This window comes from Columba livia, chromosome 12, assembly GCF_036013475.1.
Source record: "Columba livia isolate bColLiv1 breed racing homer chromosome 12, bColLiv1.pat.W.v2, whole genome shotgun sequence".
Lineage (NCBI taxonomy): Eukaryota > Metazoa > Chordata > Aves > Columbiformes > Columbidae > Columba > Columba livia.
In genome coordinates, this window is record NC_088613.1 from 3,116,200 (window position 1) to 3,134,961 (window position 18,762).

Sequence of the window (18,762 nt, forward strand, 5' to 3'; positions counted from 1 at the left end):
AGCGGCTGTTTTCACTTCTCCAAGTTGGGCTCCAGGCTCTGAAGGGAGGGGTGTGAATATCTGTGGGGAGGATTAAGTGTGAGCTGCCTTTGCTATGCTGGGAGAGAGGCTTGTGGATAGGGCGGCTGGAAGGAAATTAAAGCTCTGCTCTGTTTTCTTTATGAGTTGCCCCCCTGTTTTTTCTGTCAGCCTGGAAAGCACAGGCTGGTTCCGTGTTTCCTCCTGCTCTAACTTCCCCTCCATCTTTGTTTGCAACCTTGGAAAACAGCTTAGGTTGCTGATGCCATCTGTGAAAACACCAGGGCTGTATGTTTCTGTGCCCACCTCATTTGCATGGGAAAAACGCTGAACTGAGAGACGCTGGTTCATCCCTCTGCCCTGGCCATGGACCTCCTGCTCAGGTCAGTAGGGAGCACTGCACAGTTTCTTTGCTACTGAAGAGGTTTACAGCGTTCCTGCCCCTTGCGCTGTGGTGCATCAGAGGTCCTGAATGATAAAAATCCTTCAGACTCTGTTGCTTCAGTGACTGCTGGTGTATTGCTTCAGTGCTTCGTGAAGACTCGTTAGCCCACAGGAGAGGGTGGCAAGACCTCATCTCTGGCCTCCCCAGCGCTCCGTGGGGTTTAGCAGCACACTAAGGCAGCACAAAGACTCTTGCACAGCTCCTTTGGTGGGGCTGAGGGTTTCAGCTAATGACAACATAAGGACGGGAGTACATACACCAAGACAAGTCCTTGCTGGTCCTCTTCATCCCTGTTTGTGTCCTGTGGGCATGCGGAGCCTTGGTATGGCTGGCGTTGATGAGTCTGCACTGCAAGCCTGGTGCATCGCAGTTTGAACAGCCACCCCTGTCCTGCAGAGCTGGTCCCCTGCATGTGGGGAAAGCCGTGCAGCCACTTGCTTTCCCTTGGCTATAAACCCCACTGACGTGCAGGGCTGTGGCAGCTGCCAGCCGTGGTTGGGTGCTGGCCACCGGTACCCTCAGCAGCAAGGAGGGAGCTGGTGCTACGTGGTGCCTCTCTCCTGTGGGCTCAGCAGGAACCTTGCACTTTAGAATTAACTTCATTTTTTCTTTTTCTTGCTGATTTATCTTTTGAGTTTTCTAGGCCAGCTGTCCTCCTTTATTATCCTCACGCTACCTATTTATCTCATCTGCCCCCTCTTCTCCCCGCTTTCCTCCCTCTGGTTGCCTGTCCGTTGCTGAGCTCTTGCCCGCCGGCAAAAACAAGCCGCAGCGGCGGAGCATGACAGACCCCGCTGAAGACACATCGTGCCCGACAGCTCAGGCCGAGTCAGCAAAGCCGGTCCCTGCTCGATGTCCCCCGGCATCCAGCCCACACGTGGGAGGAAACTCCCGAGGTGCTCCACCACCGCCAGCACCTCCAACACGTCTCCCGTCCCGTCTGTGCTGCTTCTGCACTGTGAGGACAACCGAGGTGCAGAAAGCTGCAGGTAGGAAGGAAGTTGCTATCCCCTTTACTGATATGGGATGCTCAGGCCAGGTCCTCCCCTACCCCCTCCTCTCACCCACGCTCCCCTGACAGCCCCAGGTGACAGATTGAGGGGCAGACCCAGGGCTGTGCTGGCCCCAGCAGATAGTAGGCTGCAGATCATCCCTCCTGGAAGTCTTTGATTATGGTATCTGGGCCTCTAGACATGGTCTTGGTGGCGACAGTACAGCCTGTTTGCACACAAATGATGTTAGTAATAGTATTCTGCAGTTTTATCTTTCGTTCTGGCCATCATGCTTTCAGAGGGAACAGCTAGAGGGGTGAGATGGAGGAGTGTGGGGCCATGTTCAGATTAAATAGTCTTTGTTGTCTGGCCCAGAGTGGCTGTGGATAGGATGCAGGGTCCACAGGCCCATCATCTGGCCAGACAAAACAAACAAATCACGTGTAGTACAGGTGCTATAAACACAGCCTTTGCAGAAGTCTGCTTTAACTTACCCCTTGCTCCTGCTGAACTCCAGCCACCATGCACAGCCATGAACTAGACTGCAGGGACCCATCAGTCTAAGGAGGACCATGGAAGTGGTTCTAGTAAACACTGTTGCAAAATATCCTGCATTTAATTTTGCTTCCTCTTATCCCACATGCCAGTTCTATCCCTCAGCAGAGCTCTCATCTGAAATCAGATATACTGATCGGAAGTAGTCTGGTGCTTCAGAGGTGTTCTTTCAGAGCCTGTAGAGAAAACCAACCCTTCATTGCCCCCAGCTGTAGGACACAGATGTGCTGAGGCCTGGCCCTTTCCAGAGGCACCTGTGCCTGTGTTAGAGCTGTGCTTTTGGGAAGCTTTGGGCTTGCATGTGTACTGAGTGCCAAGAGAAGCCTCAGCACATGCAGGATCCCAGGGGAGCGCCAGAGGGCTGGCTGGGGTTAGACCTTGCGGTGCAGCTGAATTACAAGCTCCAGTCCTCTGGGACAAGGCTCTGCAAACCTGTACCTACGCCTCCAGGTGTGCAGAACATAATCAGCTCCTCTGGCATGGGGAGCAGGAATGAAATTGAGATTAAACGGAACTTTTCTGGTGACACTCCCTTCTTTTTTGTCCTTCTGGCACTGCCAAACTTTGTTGGTAGCCTCCTCACAAGACTTTGGGGTAAAGAGAAAGCAAGTTGTCAAATTCCTTCTAAATTCTGGAAGCAACAGGAAGGTGGCAGAGCCTTTTATGTCTTGTTCAGCTCAGCAGTCAAAGCTGTTCTACACGGCTCTGACTCGGCACAGCTGGAGCAGTGTATGAGCCACATCTGCAGTGCTCACTGTATCCCTCTCTCAATGGAAAGCACAAAGGGCTGTGTGCACCATCCCACCTGCCTGGAGTTTTAGAGCAGTAGATGAGGCTTAATCAGCATGAATCTCATTGGAAAACAAACAAACAAAACCAAAACCAACCAAACAAAACCCAGCAAAAGCTGTGTGGCAGACACCTTGCCTGATGGTTTGAAAATGTGGCTGTGTGCCTTGGATGGGCTGGGAGGGTGGGAAGAACTCTTGAAGCATTCGGAGGTATTTTCCATCAGGAAAATGACAAACCGAACCAAAAAGATCTGGAAAGAAAGCAGACCTCTTTCTTCTGTAGCTGAATTTGCAGGGCTGCTAGAAGTAGAGAACATGGCAACTGCCTTCCTGTCTCCCAAACTAGTATTAAATTTGGAATCTGGAGGTTTCTCTGGGGAAGGTTAGGGCTCAGAAAGGAGGATTTTCAGACCCATGTAGGCTGAAATCCCACACCTGAAATCCAGGAGCCCTTGCTATTCCAACACTGACCTCTCATCAAGGGTTTAGACTTCTTACCACTAGGCTGGAAACTGCTTTGTACTCTGATCCCCTAGACTTTGCCTTGGCCTGAGGCCCACAAAGCCTCCCAGAGACAAGACAAGGCGGGGAGGTCCAGGCAGAGAAGTTATAGGTAGATTGTCAGCTGCCATGTGGCTGTTTCCAGCAGGGTGTACTATTCTCTTCACCTTCTTCATGGAATGGACAGAATATCAAGACACCCACAGTGTAAATTAGGCTATAGATATTGCAGGGAACTTCTTCGAAGTGATAGTGGTCAAACACAGTTTTGTGGAAGTCATTGTCAGCAAGTCCTTAGGTAAAACTGTGCAACTACAGTGTACTGTTTCACTGGGCAAACCATCTGGTGCTCTCATAGGATCTGTTGTTATTCAGGATGCTACACATGAAAGGCAAATGTTCAGGGGATGCAAGTCAGTAAAAGGTGTTTCATGCAACACAGACGGCAGGAGCTGGATCTTTTTGTTGATGGAGGTAGTGCCTTCATTTCTGTCCTCAATGTCTAGTTCCACCACCAGAAAGTAGGCTGAATGTGCCAATGCAGACATCATTTTGCAGGCCACGTGCACATGATGGACTGAGGTGTTTAAGTGTTATTTTTAGGACAGCCAAACTTTCACAGAGAGAGAGGGCAGATTTAATTTTAGTAAGGGACAGCAGAGGCTGTGGGTAACTGCACTGCTTGATGCTATTGTGCTGGCCTCAGGGTTAAAAGGAGCTAGTAACCTCCAGCAGGATTAGAGAGAACATGGAAATGAGAACCCTGAGTTTGGATTAAAGATGTTCAAAGGTTTCTTGTATCAGCAAGCTCTTTTCTCTGGGAGAAATTACGAGTGCAGCTTCTCTCGGCTGCTCTGTTAATCTGGTCTCCATGGAAACAGGATGATGTTAGTGGTGACGTGCTCCCCTAAATGGCTGATCAACAGCCGCGTTACACGGAGAGACTGGCTTTAGTTTGTCATCCAAATCTGGTTAGCTCGTCCCTTGTCGGTCCTTGACAGCTGCTGCTGGGGGAATTTTTACTGCTCGTTTTTTGCTGGTGGAACCTGCCCCAGTGCCCCTGTGCTGTGGGTATTTTGCTGGGGAGTTCTCAGATTCAAGTCTTCACACCTCACTCAGCCAGCCCCAAAAAAGCCACAGACATTTATTTACACAGTGGTGATTTTACTGGTGCTCCTGAATGGGACAGGCTACGTCTCTCTGTCAAGTGTGGCAGAGCTGTATGTCTCCCACTTTCCTACACTGCCAAGGGTGACCAAGCTACTGCTTCATGGTGGGACCAGATTCAGGAGGCCTCCTGGGTCTGCTGCAGTGACCACTCTTGGATGGATGTTGCGATGTAGTCTATGTACAAGACATTGAGCCAGAAATCTTGTCTTAAAGCAAATCAGCCAACAGTAAGCCAACTGAGGCAGACCTTGTCCAGCTTTGCTTTGCTCTGTGCCTGTCTGAGCTGGGGACAGAAGAAATGCCTGGCCCTGGCATTCATCCTGAATGCTCACCCATCTGGCCTCTAAATGCAAACTGGAGGTGCTAATGTGGCCATTCAGGCTGAGGGTGAAATGGTAGGTGGCTTGTAAACGTTCCCTGCATCTTTCTAAATCCCTTTTTATCCTGAGTCATACATGGAAGAAGCGTGGGTGAGTGCGAGTAGGCAGAGAGAGAGGGATGGTAGGGCTGCATGAATTTGGATATGCACATCAGCTATCAAACATAGTGCAAAATTGCTGTGAAAGCAAGGAAAAAAGAAAAATTTCATGTCACAGTCTTCAGATGATGAGCTACTGCTGTTACTGTTTTCTGTGCTAGTGGAGTTAAAGTGGGACTTGTTTGTTGAGCAAGGGGTCTTCTGCACCTCATATCTCCTCTTCCTAACACTTGCCTCTCTTTTTTCTCTCCACTGCTCTACAGTTGCATTTCAAGTCAATCTCAGCCAGGTATGTGGGACTGCTGCTGCCTCTAGTCCTTTCAGATCAGCCACAGGTTTGGCCAAAGAAAGCTGAAACAAAGCAAACAAAACATAGATGACCTTTCTGCCTGACTCCAGCTCCTGCTTCAACAACGTTTTATACCAACAGCTAATTCCATCTAAATAATGGAATCATAGAACGCTTTGGGTTGGAAGGGACCTTAAAGATCACCCTCTGCCATGGGCAGGGACACCTCCCACCAGACCAGGTTGCTCAAAGCCCCGTCCAACCTGTCTGTGAACACCTCCAGGGATGGGGCATCCACAGCTCCTTGTAGGTCCTCTTTAGGTACTGGAAGGCTGCTGTAAGGTCTTCTTGGAGCCTTTTCCAGGCTGAACAATCCCAACTTTCTCAGCCTGTCCTCATATGAAAGGTGCTCCAGCTCTCTAATCATCTTTGTGGCCTCTTCTGGCCCCTTTCCAACAGGTCTGTGTCTCTCTTATGTTGGAGGCCCCAGAGCTGGATGCAGCACTGTAGGTGGGGTCTCACCAGAGGGGCAGAATCACCTCCCTTGATCTCCTGGTCACACTTCTTTTGATGCAGCCCAGGATACATTTGGCTTTCTGGGCTGCAAAGGCAATCTGGAACTGTATACTTACAAAAGTCATGAAACTGAAGAGTCAGGGGAGAGACTTTATCAGTAGTCTTGTTGACCTCCCTGTGAGCTCAACCTTAAATAACACCTCAATGATTTTCGTCCTGGAGACAACTCTGCAGGATCCAAGCTTCCCTCATAGAGCAGCTCAGTGGCTTCTTGGGTTCATCTGGAATTGCACTGGAACAAATTCATGGGTGCTCCCTGTAAAACCCATTGCTTTTTCAGCCCATGTGAAAGTTTTGACAGAAAACATATCTAGTCCAAACAGCCACTTCAGATTTAATATATGAGTGGTGACTTGATTAAATAAACAGCCACAGCATCACAATATCAGTTGACACCAGGAAGCCTATTGAAGAGAGTCCCAGCCTTGGTCTGGTTGTGACTGAGAGCTGGAGCTCTGCACACCCTGCCTGGGTGGCCTTTTCCCAGCGAGCAAGCTCTGTGGAAAGGTTCTGCAGCCTCTTGTGTCATTTTAAGAGTCATTCTGCTCAACAAAGAAGGCAGGAGCTCCCATATAGGCTATAGCTCAGCAATTGTCATCTGTCCCAGTTTATAAATAAGAAGTTTTTCCTTGATTGCCAGGTCCCAGTGACATCTACAAGGCAAGCTGTGGTCTCTGTGGCCTCCAAATAATCACTGAGAATAGTGATCCTGCCAGCTGACTCCTACTTTTGCCAGCTGCACAGCACCAGAGTTTGTGGATGCATCCAGAAAGAGTTTCCTGGCACTACAGCAAGGGAAATGGCCTCTTCCTTCTGGAGCACAGCCCAGCTGGAGATCATCTGGGAGGAAAGCTTTTTTGGGCAGCAGGTTGGTACAGCTCGCCTTTCCTGTCCCTGGAAGGTGTTCCTACCTCTCCCTTCATGTTCATGCTTTCCCTTAGCACCAAGGCTAGATTAAGTCTAAATTTCCTCCTCTCTTGCCCTCAGAAGTCTTCACTGCCTGGCCCATGTGCAATAGCCTCCAGCAAAAAGGGGACAACTTTGGCTGTTCTTTGGCTCTCAATATCTACTCCTGCTCCTTCTGCTCAAGCATCAGCATCTTGGCCTCCATCCCTGGGATGTTTCCCTGCTTGGTTCTGAACTCAGGTAAGTCCTCTGCTCTATTTTTATGTCAGTGTTGTCTTTTCTATGGTCATAAGAGCTCTGCCCTTCATCAGAGTGAAGATAGCATCAGAAACTGTGAGGCTTAGTAACGGACATGAGCTACATCTTGTAGGGTGAGAGACTGGAGCCTGTGTATTTGCTGAGAACAATGCTCAGATGATGCTGCAAGCACTGGCTGGTCAGTCAAGTGTCCTGGGTGCTCTGCCTGCCTCCCCTACTCCATTTGGAGCAGCTGATGGTGTGTTATTTGGTTGCTCTGCATCTCCCTTACAGCCAGGATAAAAACACCTTGTGGAGGTGAGAGTAGATGTTCATTGGCATTTGTCATCAGCTTGGCTGCAAGCACCCTGGGGAGCCCTATAAATAAGTGAGGGGCTGTGATTCAGCAGCCACTGTAGGAGCAGCAGCAGCTACCACTGTGTCCATTTCATGGTCAATTCAAAAGCTTTAACTCTCTTTTTGATTTGGGTTTTTGTATTAAATTTGCAAAAGCTCCCTCCACAAGTGGAGTAGGGGAAGGTGATCTGCTGTGCCTCAGGGGAGGATGGTGTGGGAGTAAACGCTGTGATGACAACACAGCCCATGGGACTGATTGCAGGCTCCACCATAGCACCCTCATTCCTTATTGATGTGCACCTGCATTCATTTTCTTTCTTCTTCTGTTTGCTTGGGTGGATTTTCCTGATGTCTGTTACCGCTGAGAAGAGAAAGGCACTAAAAGAAATTGTTTAGGTCAGGTTTGTGGAGAAGCAACCAGGTATCTGGACACGTTATCAAAGTAGCAGCGCTTTTGCATCTGCCACGTCAGTGATGGGACTAATACAAGACTGGGTGATCTGAGTAAAAAGCACAAGTGTGTACACCTCCAGGCTCTGAGCAGCAAAATTGTGGCTTGGAATTAGGTTCAGATCACTGAGTTCAGCTTTGCTCATTTAATTCATCCAGTGTTTTGGGACATTATTGACAGTCGTGCTTTTGTAAGGCTGTGTGGGCCTGTGTCTGCTGGGACACGTTGAGGTAAAGGTCCTTTTCTGTGTTTACATTAGCAGAAAAAGTGTCTGTGTGCGTAGGAACTTCTGTCAGCTACAGCATTGAAGCAGTTCTGCTCTCTGTGGCAATTTTATGGTCTGTCCTCCGCTAAAATGTTCTGAGTGAAGGCCTGGGTTTTGTTTCTGTTTAGGAGGGAGGATGTACGCCTGTTCCTTGTGTCAGGGTGTAAATGCGCTCACAGTCTGTTAGGGTAAAGCTTGCTGAGCAGAGTTGTCCATTTCCTCACTGATGAGAACGGGAAGATGTCTTGTGGGCAGCAGGAAGGGGAGGCAGTTGGCATGGAGATGGACAGTCACCCTGAGAGCACCTGTGAGACCTGCAGTGCCCTAGGAGATCCTAGTGATCCCATGTGGATCCAACTGCAGCAGCACTGAGCTCCACTGCTGACTCAAAACTGCCTGGACATCAGTCCCACGATGCCTTTGCAGCTTGGCGAATGGAGACAAACACTATGCCCTGGATGAGGACATGGGGAAACAGCCACAGAGGCATCACACAGGCTTCTTGCTGACGCACAGCCAGTGGGGAGGGAAGATCTCTCAGCAGGTCATCTTCCCACTCTCCACCTCTCTAATGAAGCCTTGTTCCTGGTGGCCACATGGCCCTTCTGCTTTCAAGTCAACAAATTACAAAAAAAAAAAAAAAAAAAGTAAAGAGCAAAGAGGAGTAGAAAAAGACAGAATGATATATTTTTGTGCACACTCTCCCTCTCCCTCTTCATTCCTTTGAGCCATTTTTAACCCAAGCTAATTCAGCTGGAAATATTAATAACCCTATAAGGACGCCACCTCCTTGTAATGAAGTGTAAAGGTCACTTCTGCTCAAATCACACAACTCTTTCATTTTGTTCTCTGCGAGGAACAGCTCCTCTCTTTAATTATTCAGTTTGCTTTTATATTGCAGTCGCTGCTCTCTTGTCTCTAATCTCTGACACTTCCCCATTACGCAAGCCCCTGGGAGGCTGGGCGATGCGGCCGGCTGGGTCGTAACGAGGACCGTGGATGCTGTGAGCAGCAGTCAGAACTTGTCTGAAGGAGGAAGGAGAGGCTGGATGTGGAGAAGGAGAGCTGATTCTTGTTTTTCAGAGTTATTTCTTTGATGGTGTGTGCCTGCTAGCGTTTCTTCAGGGTGTGGGCGTTGTGAAATATGTTAATTTTTGGTTGAGTTAAATCCTTAATGAGTGAGGTGCCACTTGATGTGATGGGAAGGAGAGGGGCTGGAAAGGAGTGGGGTCATTCCCATCCTTTGGGGTCACCTGGTGGGTGGATGGAGGTGGGAGGCTGTGGGATGGGAAGTGACCTCTGGCTGTTGGCTGCTCACTGGGGAATGTAGTTGCTTACAAGGCCCTGAGATGAAGCAAAACCTCTGTCATCAGTGCAATGTCCTCAGGTGTCTCTTGGCCTGTGATGCCCACAGCCAGGGACAACCTATGGAGAAATCACAGCAGCGTGCTGCAAACGTGAGCAGTCCCGTGACAGGCCGTGGGAGTCACTAGCATAAAAACAGGTGGTGGATTTGGGGAAAGTCATTATTTGGGAATGAATTTGGGGCTGCATGCAAGTTCTTCTTGGACAGGTGCCCAAGAGAGGGCTGAGGAACAGGGCCAGCTGGACCACACCGTAGCTCCCCATTTTCCCTAGAGAGGCTTTGGTTTAGCAGGTCCTCAGGGACCTTCTCCACTCCATGCTGGCACCCAGCGAGTCTTCCCAGGAAAGCCGCAGCATCCAAACCATGTGCTCCCTGCTACTCTCCTTTGAGGGAGCAGCACCCACTGCCCTCCACCCCAGGCCCTTTTTCACATATCTGGAGGGTGGTGGGACCTTGGCTGGGGTGGTCCCTTCTCCCTGCTGGGGCCACCAGCCTTTGCTTTCTGAAGGGTGCAGCAGGGAGTCTAAGACCACAGGCAGGGAGGCCAGAGACTGCATGGGAATCTGTGAGGTCCTGTGAGATCTTCTGGGGCTGGAAGGGGTTATTTTAGTGGCTGAGATAATTATTGCACTAATTATTACTGTGGCATCCTAAATAATTAATAGCCATAATTAATTATATGGGCCCAAGAGAGGCAGAAACAACTTTTGTGGTGGCTGTAACCCCTCCCTCCCCTGAGCACTGCTCCCTCCAGAACTCCTCTGTGGTGTTTTATCTCCCTGAATGTTTAAATGGCTTGAGCGATGTGGGGTTTCCTCCATTTCCCCATGGGACTCCTCATTCTCTGCTCTAATTATAACACCACAGCAGCTATTAATGCCCACAAACAAACAGAGGTCCTCGGTAGCCAAGTTCAGGTTTATATAATCATGTGAAGATCTGAGAGCTGAAAAGCCTTTTACTGTGCACTGCATTAATCATTTAAAAGGAGCCTGACTGATGGTTTTTGCATGTGTGTGTGGTTGTTTTCTTTCTTCCCCACTCCCCATGGAGTCCAGCTGTTTTTGGCTACGCTTGGTGTGCTCAGAACCAGCCAAGCCATTGCTAAAGCCAAATGACTTCCAAAGACTCACGTTCATGTTAATCTGGTGATGTGCTCTTGCAAGTCATGCACTGTGCTGGTAGCAAAGCAGCATGCCAGGCCCTCTGATGGGAACATGCACAAGTTTTGCGTGTTAATGGTAAGACATATTTTGTGGTATAAGAAGTCTCACACTGAAAGGACAGAACTGGCATGATCATTTCCAAATCATAGCTGGTAGCTGAGACACAGACACATGGGAAGTCTAATGAAGAACATAGCAGTGACCAGCTCTTTGGCTGAGATGGGGATGTCTTCTTCCAAGGTGTGCTAGTGCCAGAGGTTTGCCCTCTCATTGTCCGTTTTGGACAAGCTGCAGGAGCAGTAGCATGACGGTTAAGTCAGACTACCAATTTAAACTTTGAATCTATTTTCTATTATGTTGCCTGATCACTGGGCTTCAACAGCAGCCATCCTTGACACCACCAGCTGCAGAAGATAACAGTTGTCCATAGCATAAGTTGTGTACTGGCATCATCCTTCCCTCCCTTCTCTTCTGTGATTGCTCCAGCAGACCAATAGCAGCAGTGCCATATGCAGTAGTGCAGGCCAGATTGGGGCACACTTTGCTCTGTAGCTTGGTTCCAGCTGACAGGCTTATATGACCTCATTTCTATAAAACCTGATCTTAATCATGCACCATTCATTCATTCAGAACCTCTCATGGACATAAAATCCAGAGTTAAAAAGCTGTAACTTTCCAGAGATGGGGAGGGAGATTTTAGGTGAAAATCCAGAAACGTTTGACTGTGGTTTTGCAGATGTAATTTCTGTGCTGCAGAACCTTTGGAGGGTCCAATGTGAGGTTTAGCACCTCTGCTGACACAACCCTCTTTCCAAGCCCCTAGGCATGGCTCACAGTCATGAGATTTAATGATATCAAAAAGTCCTGGAAGAGCTAAGGAAAGATAATCAGGGCTAGTGTGCTGACAGTGGGGGAAGAAGCTGAAAGAGCGGGGTAGGGACTGTCACCAGGGTGGCTTAAATGTCACTTTCCAGAGTCATCATTAAGGCAAATCCAGTCTTCTGGCTGGAGATATGGACTATTTTACTAACGAAGACATTGGGATTAGAAACAGAAGCTGAGAAAACAAAGGGATTTGCTCAGGCCTATAGGTAGTAATGCTCTGGGTAGTTCAAGTCCTAAATGTGTTTCTTTGACAGCATTTCTGCTGAAATCAGTACGGCAGGTATTCCTGTGGTAACTATACATTACGATGCCTTTTGTCCCACCCAAATGCATTACAATCAAGGAAACAAACGTCAGCTTTTCCTCCTGGTCTTGTTTAATACCCCGGTTGTCTGGTGTGGTACTATCTTGCTCTTTGGTGGGTGGTCTGTGCTGCACAGTGATAGCCCTCACCTGGGCGCAAATGCTGAGCACTGGCACGCATGGACTGGTGTAGCTGTCTGTAACCTGGGGGAACAGATGGCACTGCCTGACAAATGCAGACTGTCCCCCCCTTCCCTGCTCCTTTCTGCTGCAAATTGAGGCCTTAAAAAGGATTGATGGGGCTAACAACAACCTCATCTAGGATGACTCTTTGAGGGATTAATGACTAGTCGCTGGGGAAAGGTTTAATGGTCCAAAGAGATCAGCAGTCTCAAGCCAGTTTATTAATCAGCTGGGGCTAAGACTATTATAGCTTAACAGCTCAGCTTGCATGGGGGTAGAGGAAGGAAGGGGTAGCAGTGATCTGTCTCTACACAGAAACAAACCAAACAAAACAAGGAGATCCCTAGAATCCAGTAAAGAAACTCATTGATTGTCAGGGACTAAGATTTAGCAAGGAAATGCAAAGACTGATGGGCTTGTTTCATTTATGCCTGATACACTGCAACCCGCCTCGTGTCCTCCCTGCTGCAGTGGCTCCTGAACCAGCCCATGGGCTTCCAGGCAGCTTTGTCACTAGCGATGGCCACTAGACACCACTAAACCCTATGCTGTTGCCTGCACGGTTGCGGACTACTATTGGGAGAGGAAATTTCTTTCTAACACCTTGTTCAGAGATCAAGTTTCTGCCCTGGAGCGTGAAAACTGAAATTCTTATTATTTTTATCGCAGCAAGTCAAAGCGCAGAAGCTATTCTTATTCATATAAATGTCTAATCCTACTCTGATTCCTCCTGAGCTGTTGCATTTGCTTTGATTACTTTTTCCAGTTATAACTAAAATAAATTTTGCAGTATAATGATCTGCCTTTACAATGCAGCAGTCCCTGAGATGAGGAGAGGAGGCATTGAGCAGGTCCCACCATGGTCTCTGTCCCATCTCGGGGCTCAGGGAAGCCTTGGCTGGAGATGCCATTTGTATGGAGGAGCGGGCTAGAGCTATTCCTGGTCTACCTGATGCAGGGTCTCAATGCCTGAATCTAATTATTTGCTCTTCAGTTTGGTGCCTTTGGGGGGTAATCTGTAGCAGGATGTCTGAATAAAGCACAGGGATAAAGTAATTTCCTCTGGGGCACAGTGTGGGTGAGCAGTAGGATCGCTGGGGAAGGGGATCTGCTCCCAGGTACCAGGGGTCTCTGAAGCAGTTTTCAGCTGCCTCCGTGCAGTAGGATGGGCCAGGGTCACTGACTTATTCTGGCCAGGCTGGGCTGTGGGAAATATCACAACAAGCTGGTATGGGTGGCTTTTGGGGTCAGTAGGTTCTTTATTTGCTTGAAAGTGAGGTCCCTTGTGATTCATCCTCACAGAGTCTGTTTTAAGCAGCCTAAAAAGAGTCTGATCTTCTGACAAGAGCTCTGGCTTTGCTCTAGAATCTGATCACAGTGACAAATTGTTTTCATTCTGATACATTTTTAGGTGGCCGAAATTTTACATTATTTTTGGATTTATTTTTTTTTTTCTTTTTCTGTGCTTGCTCCATCCAAAGTCATGAACTACATGTGAGAGCAGATGCCTTATCTTTCATTCATCTGCTGTCTTTTTGCGTAAAGCTTCTTCTAAACTTGTATTCTGCTGTTCCTCTTTCTTTCTGTAAATGCACATATCAGCCATATGCGTTTCTGCTCACTTCCTAGAGAGCCTGGACATCTGGCTGCCCTAAGATGGTGAAAACCAACGTGCCCTACGTGCTCCAGTGCCCCAGCCTGAACAAACAGGCCTGTACACCACTACAGGCCTCTCCTGACTTGGGGTTTTCAAGAGTCACCAGGACAAATTCTTTCCTTTAAGAGAAACCTGGACCATCAGCAGGTGAAAGATGCTTCTGCAAGAGGTAGTTGGTGGCAAAGAGTGTATTTGTGTGTGTGTGACTTATGGAACAAAGAGAGTGAGCAACCTCCTGTGTCTTTGGATGGTTTCTGCACATCACTTAATAAAGATTTCTGGTTTGCAAGGGCAGTAGCCTAAATTTAATGAATCACAGAGCAGAAAGAAGGTGGCGGGCACCAGGGACAAGGTGAATTCATGGAGTTTCCCTTCTGGAGTTCTGTTCTGGGGTCCCATTGCTTTTTAACCATCTTTTCACCAATGGGACAGTGTATGTGGACTCAGTTTTCGGTATTTTTGGATCCCAAGAGGTCCAAACTAGATGTTTCTATTTCTTTAGCTAACAAAGAGTGGGGATCGATGTATAAGATGTTGTGAGCTGTGATTCTATAAGATCAATCAAGATGTTGTGAGCTGTGATTCTATAAGATCAGTCAAAATTCAATAAGATCTATAAGACTTCATAGCATGTGCCAGAACTTTATGCCCTTAGTTCAGCTTCAAAGGTGACAGTTCTTGGTGGTCTTGCTTTTTATGACTACAAAGACTCACGCTATTGAGTCTGATAATGATGTTGGCAAGACAACACATGACCTATCATTGGAATTAATCCAGTATAAAATCTGCTGTGTTCTGTTTCTTGAAAAACTCTGGAGAAGCCAACAACTAATTCTTTTGCATAAGCCTGTAGTCTCTGTGCACCAAGTGGAAGAGCAGATCTTCCTCAGATGTGACACGCTGGCCCTGCTTGGACCTCCCTTTAGACCAAATTTTGAGGTTCAGGAAATGATGTTAGAAATATGCTGAACTATGTTTCAATCTGCAAAGTTTTTCCCTAATATAAACATATGTACTGGTGCTGAATTTAAATTCAGGTCCTAAACACTGTAGAAATGCTGGCTACCTATAGTCCACATGGAATGGTGACCCTATGGCCCCTAAACCCAGCAAAATGTATTAATGGCTTATCTGAAGTCTCTGTAGCAAACATTTCAGTCACTTCAGCCAGAGAGAAGTGGGTTACTTTGTGAATATCAATGCAGATCAAATACAACTTATCTCAAGGACAATGTATTTGTCCTGAAAATTTGGTCAAAGAAATCAGAAATAGTTCTTCAAAATGTATCAGCAAAGAGCAAGTTTTTATCTTCCTTTTTGCGCAGTGAAAATTGGTGATCAAGCCATTATTTGAAATATGTGGTAGGAAGCAGCAAAATTAATGCCATTGAAAATGCCTTGTGGTTTGGACATATGGATCTGAAGATCTGGCCAAAACATGTTCTCTGTTCTACAGCCATTAGGCTGTTTTCGTATCATTTGACATCATATATATGTAGCCACCCTGGCTTGATTTGCACTGATCACAAGAACTCTTGTGTTCTCTTTGGCTTGGTTTTGAGGGTGTGGGAAGGGGTGGTCGTATTGGGCACGGTGGCAAACATTTGGGGAAAGGGATAGTTATTTTATGCATTTGGCATAACTGGGTCATCAATCTCAGAAGAGTGTGTACAAAGTGTCTAAGTAGAGAGTTACAAAAATGCGATTGCTGCTTTCTTCTTTTACTTATGTAAAATGGAAGTAAAAGTCTTGCCATGTGTCACCGTTTATTGTGGCCTTTTAGTACTTAAAGGGGGCTTATAAGAAAGATGGTGACAGACTTTTTAGTAGGGCCTGTAGCAATAGGACAAGGGGTGATGGTTTTAAACTAAAAGAGGAGAGATTCAGACTAGATATAAGGAAGAAATTTTTTACAATGAGGGTGGTGAGAGCCTGGCCCAGGTTGCTCAGAGGGGTGGTGGATGGACCATCCCTGCAGGCATCCCAGGCCAGGCTGGATGGGGCTCTGAGCAACCTGAGCTGGTGAAGATGTCCCTGCTCATTGCAGGAGGGTTGGACTGATGACCTTTAAAGGTCCCTTCCAACCCAACCTGTTCTATGATTCTGTGACTCAACCTGCTTGGCCAAAGCACCAACATATGGTCGTACTCACAGATTTATTCACCAGGAGTTGTACATGTTCTTTTGAGATGTGAAAGTTCTAACTTACTAAATTCTTCCTACAGATTTTTCTTCTCACACAGTCTTGAGTTTTTTTACCTGAGCTGTTGACCTCTGTTGGACGCTATCAGGGGCTGGCTGAAGCTCTCTGATGGAATGGCTGGCTGGTTCGTGAAGGACATTTCCTGGACAGGAGCAATAGAAGATTTCCATTATGGCAAGGACCACAGCAGGTACTTACCATTTTCAAGATGCTGACTGTAAACTCTTAGGTAGGGATTTCTGGCTTTCTGGCCTGGTGGGTCTCTGTTGCCATATATATTCTTCGAGGCCACAGGGAGCTTCTGTGGCTAAAATGGGAGAAGAGTGTAGGCCCAGTTCTGCCTTAAAATTGATTTCAGATCTGCCTGCATACTGCCCAGCTGTCAACATAGTGAAAGACCTTTCTCTTTATGATGGACACAGCTGAAAGCGTGGCTGCCAGCAGCCCTGAATTTTGTGATCTTGAAAAACAGATTGCAGTGTGAATACCTGAATTGCTACCATGGGTATTTCTTTGACCAGACCTAATGTATTTCTCCGGAAGAGTGATGTACGCAAGGAAGCTTGTACTTCTGATGGTATCTGAGAAATGATTGCACAATGCCATCAGACACACAGTGTGAATTTTGGGGTTGTCCTGTGCAGGGACCCTTGTGGGTCCCTTCCAACTCAGGACAGTCTATGATTCTTGTCCACAGTGACTGCATTCTCTTGGAGCCCTACAGACCAGATGATATGTATCATCCAGAAACCTCACACAGGGGCACCCACCATATGCTCTGTGGGTTTCACACCACATACAACTTGTAATGACAAGACAGGTCCATGCCTTCTCCCTTGCTTCTCTACAGCTGGCTGATGCACCTTGGACCTGCCAACCATTTGAGTCCAGCAAAGGGTGATCTGATTACAGGAGAGGTGCAGCTGGGGTAGGAACCTTCTCTCATAGATGACTGGTTGGCTCTGCTGTATGATTTCAAATCTGTCTGCCCTGAAATGTGGTGTCCCGTGCCTTGGTTCAGAAGGCAGTCAAGAGGCCTGAGTTCTCTCAGATAAATGGCTCAGCTTGGAGCACTGTGCCTTGATGTTCCTGAAGCTGCTAATCCTAATTAACAGCTTTTCTAAGTCCATTTTACACCACTCTAGCAGCCCAAGTGGGCTTTAAAGTGAATGGAAATGACCCCATGGAGAGCTCTCTCTGGAGATGTTGCTATGCCGACCTGCTTACAGCAACTATTAAGGCTTCGGTTGCTCTCTTCCATACTGCAGTGTTGTTATCGTTACATGGGCTCAGATGGTGCCAGAAGTGTGCCTGGAACGGATGAGGCCTGAACTCTGTTTTTCACTTTTTAGGAAGATATGGGGAGAAGGGGGAAAAAACAAGGAGAGAGGGGTAAGATCCCCAAACCCCCTGGGTTCCTGGGTTTCCTCACCCAGTCTGATGGGAACACTTGGAGCCTAGCCCCGTTATACCCCAACACTTCACAGCTGGTACCTCCTGCCCCAAATAGGTTGTCAGAAGTTGTGCTGTGCTGTTGGGCAATTGATACCATTTCTCTAAGAGGGGACAACAAATTGGTAGCTCCTGTCCCAACCATGTTGGGGATGTGCAGGCAGAGGTGTTCAGGTCTCCCCTCTTGCCCTGTGGAGCATATATTAAAGCATTTTTGGCCACGTTCATTCTCCTTAAATTCAACCTTCCCAAAGCCTATAAATCTGAGGCACTAAGAGGAAGAAAAATTATAATGAATGTATTTTAGGAATATAAAAAGTAAGGACTAATATAACTTTATCTTCTCCCTCCTCTCCCCACCTTCACCATCTCTTGTTTTTAACATTTTGGGAACTGTCAAAGCCTGAAGGGATATAATGTGTGCTGCAGAGAGGAGGGATGTTTTCCTTTCTGAGCTGATGTGAACTGTGCCTGCAGGAAGCTCCTCCATGAGACAACAGGCCCTTTGCCCTAGGGCACATGGGCACCCAAATGTGGGGAAAGAAAGGGGAAAAAGCAAACATATTAGAAATACTATTTTGTAGTTCAAGCACCTGCAGCAGCACTGCAGCCGAATGGTTTCCACAGTGACAGGGGAGGGAGGGTGAGTTCTGAGCCCTCGTTCATTGGGAAAACCCTGGGTGGCCCCAGACGGGGTGGGTGGCAGGACAAAACCCATGAAATAAACTCCCTAAGAAAGATTAAGAGGAGGAAATATAAGAGGTGGGAGGTGACATGGGCTGCAGCCTCTTGGAGACAGCTCAGCCCTGCTCCATGTAGTGGGTGCAGTAAGACGATGGTGGGGACACATCCCCCCACAAGTTCATGGAGCACATATGGGTTGTAGGGGACAGGTGGAGGGGTCTTCTGGGTGGCAGGCCATCCTCAGGCAGGCCTCCTGCAATGCTTTGTGTACTACAACGGTCTTGTGGTTTTTTTAAGGGAGAGGGGGCTTTTTCATTAACATCAGTGCTCCCATCTTCCCTTGGTAAATTGCACATTTAGGGGAGATTTTAGGGGATCTTCAAGGCTGAAGGAGTGGTGGCAGCATGGTGGGGCTGTGCAGGACACAGTGAGGGACACAGCGCTGAAGGAGACAGACAGTGTTTTGGGCGCGGGGATAGCAAGAGGCCAATTAATTTCTCTGTCACATCAGGCATGACTAATGAATGCTTCTCCAAAGGAGCAAAGGGTGAGATTTCCCTTGTGTGGCTGTGTGGGCCCAGAGCTGGATTCAGCACCGCTACCTTTGCTCCTCCATGCGGCTGGGTGGCACTTGGGGGAGGCCTTCTTCAGACCTGGGGTGTCCTTTTGATTATGATCACCCCAAAAGTCACCAGTGTTACAATGGGGAGCAGAAAGGCAAAATAAATTCTGCCAAATACTAATGCCAAACCAACCCCAAAAACACTTGGGGAAACAGGGCAACAGACTGAGTGGACCAAACAAGGGTTTATCTTGAATTAGAAACAATGAT

At 47.7% G+C, this 18,762-nt stretch overlaps 1 long non-coding RNA gene across 1 annotated transcript in view; it reads left to right on the plus strand.

The window, feature by feature from the left end:
* Positions 1-15,980, plus strand: part of LOC110355665 (uncharacterized) — a 52,702-nt gene extending 36,722 nt beyond the window's left edge. Inside the window, exons 4-9 of the long non-coding RNA XR_010475610.1 lie at positions 269-1,452; positions 5,214-5,239; positions 6,456-6,683; positions 6,803-6,961; positions 13,564-13,760; positions 15,817-15,980. This is a non-coding gene — a long non-coding RNA (uncharacterized LOC110355665). The remainder of the gene's footprint in view (positions 1-268; positions 1,453-5,213; positions 5,240-6,455; positions 6,684-6,802; positions 6,962-13,563; positions 13,761-15,816) is intronic.
* The last annotated feature ends 2,782 nt before the right edge of the window (positions 15,981-18,762 follow it).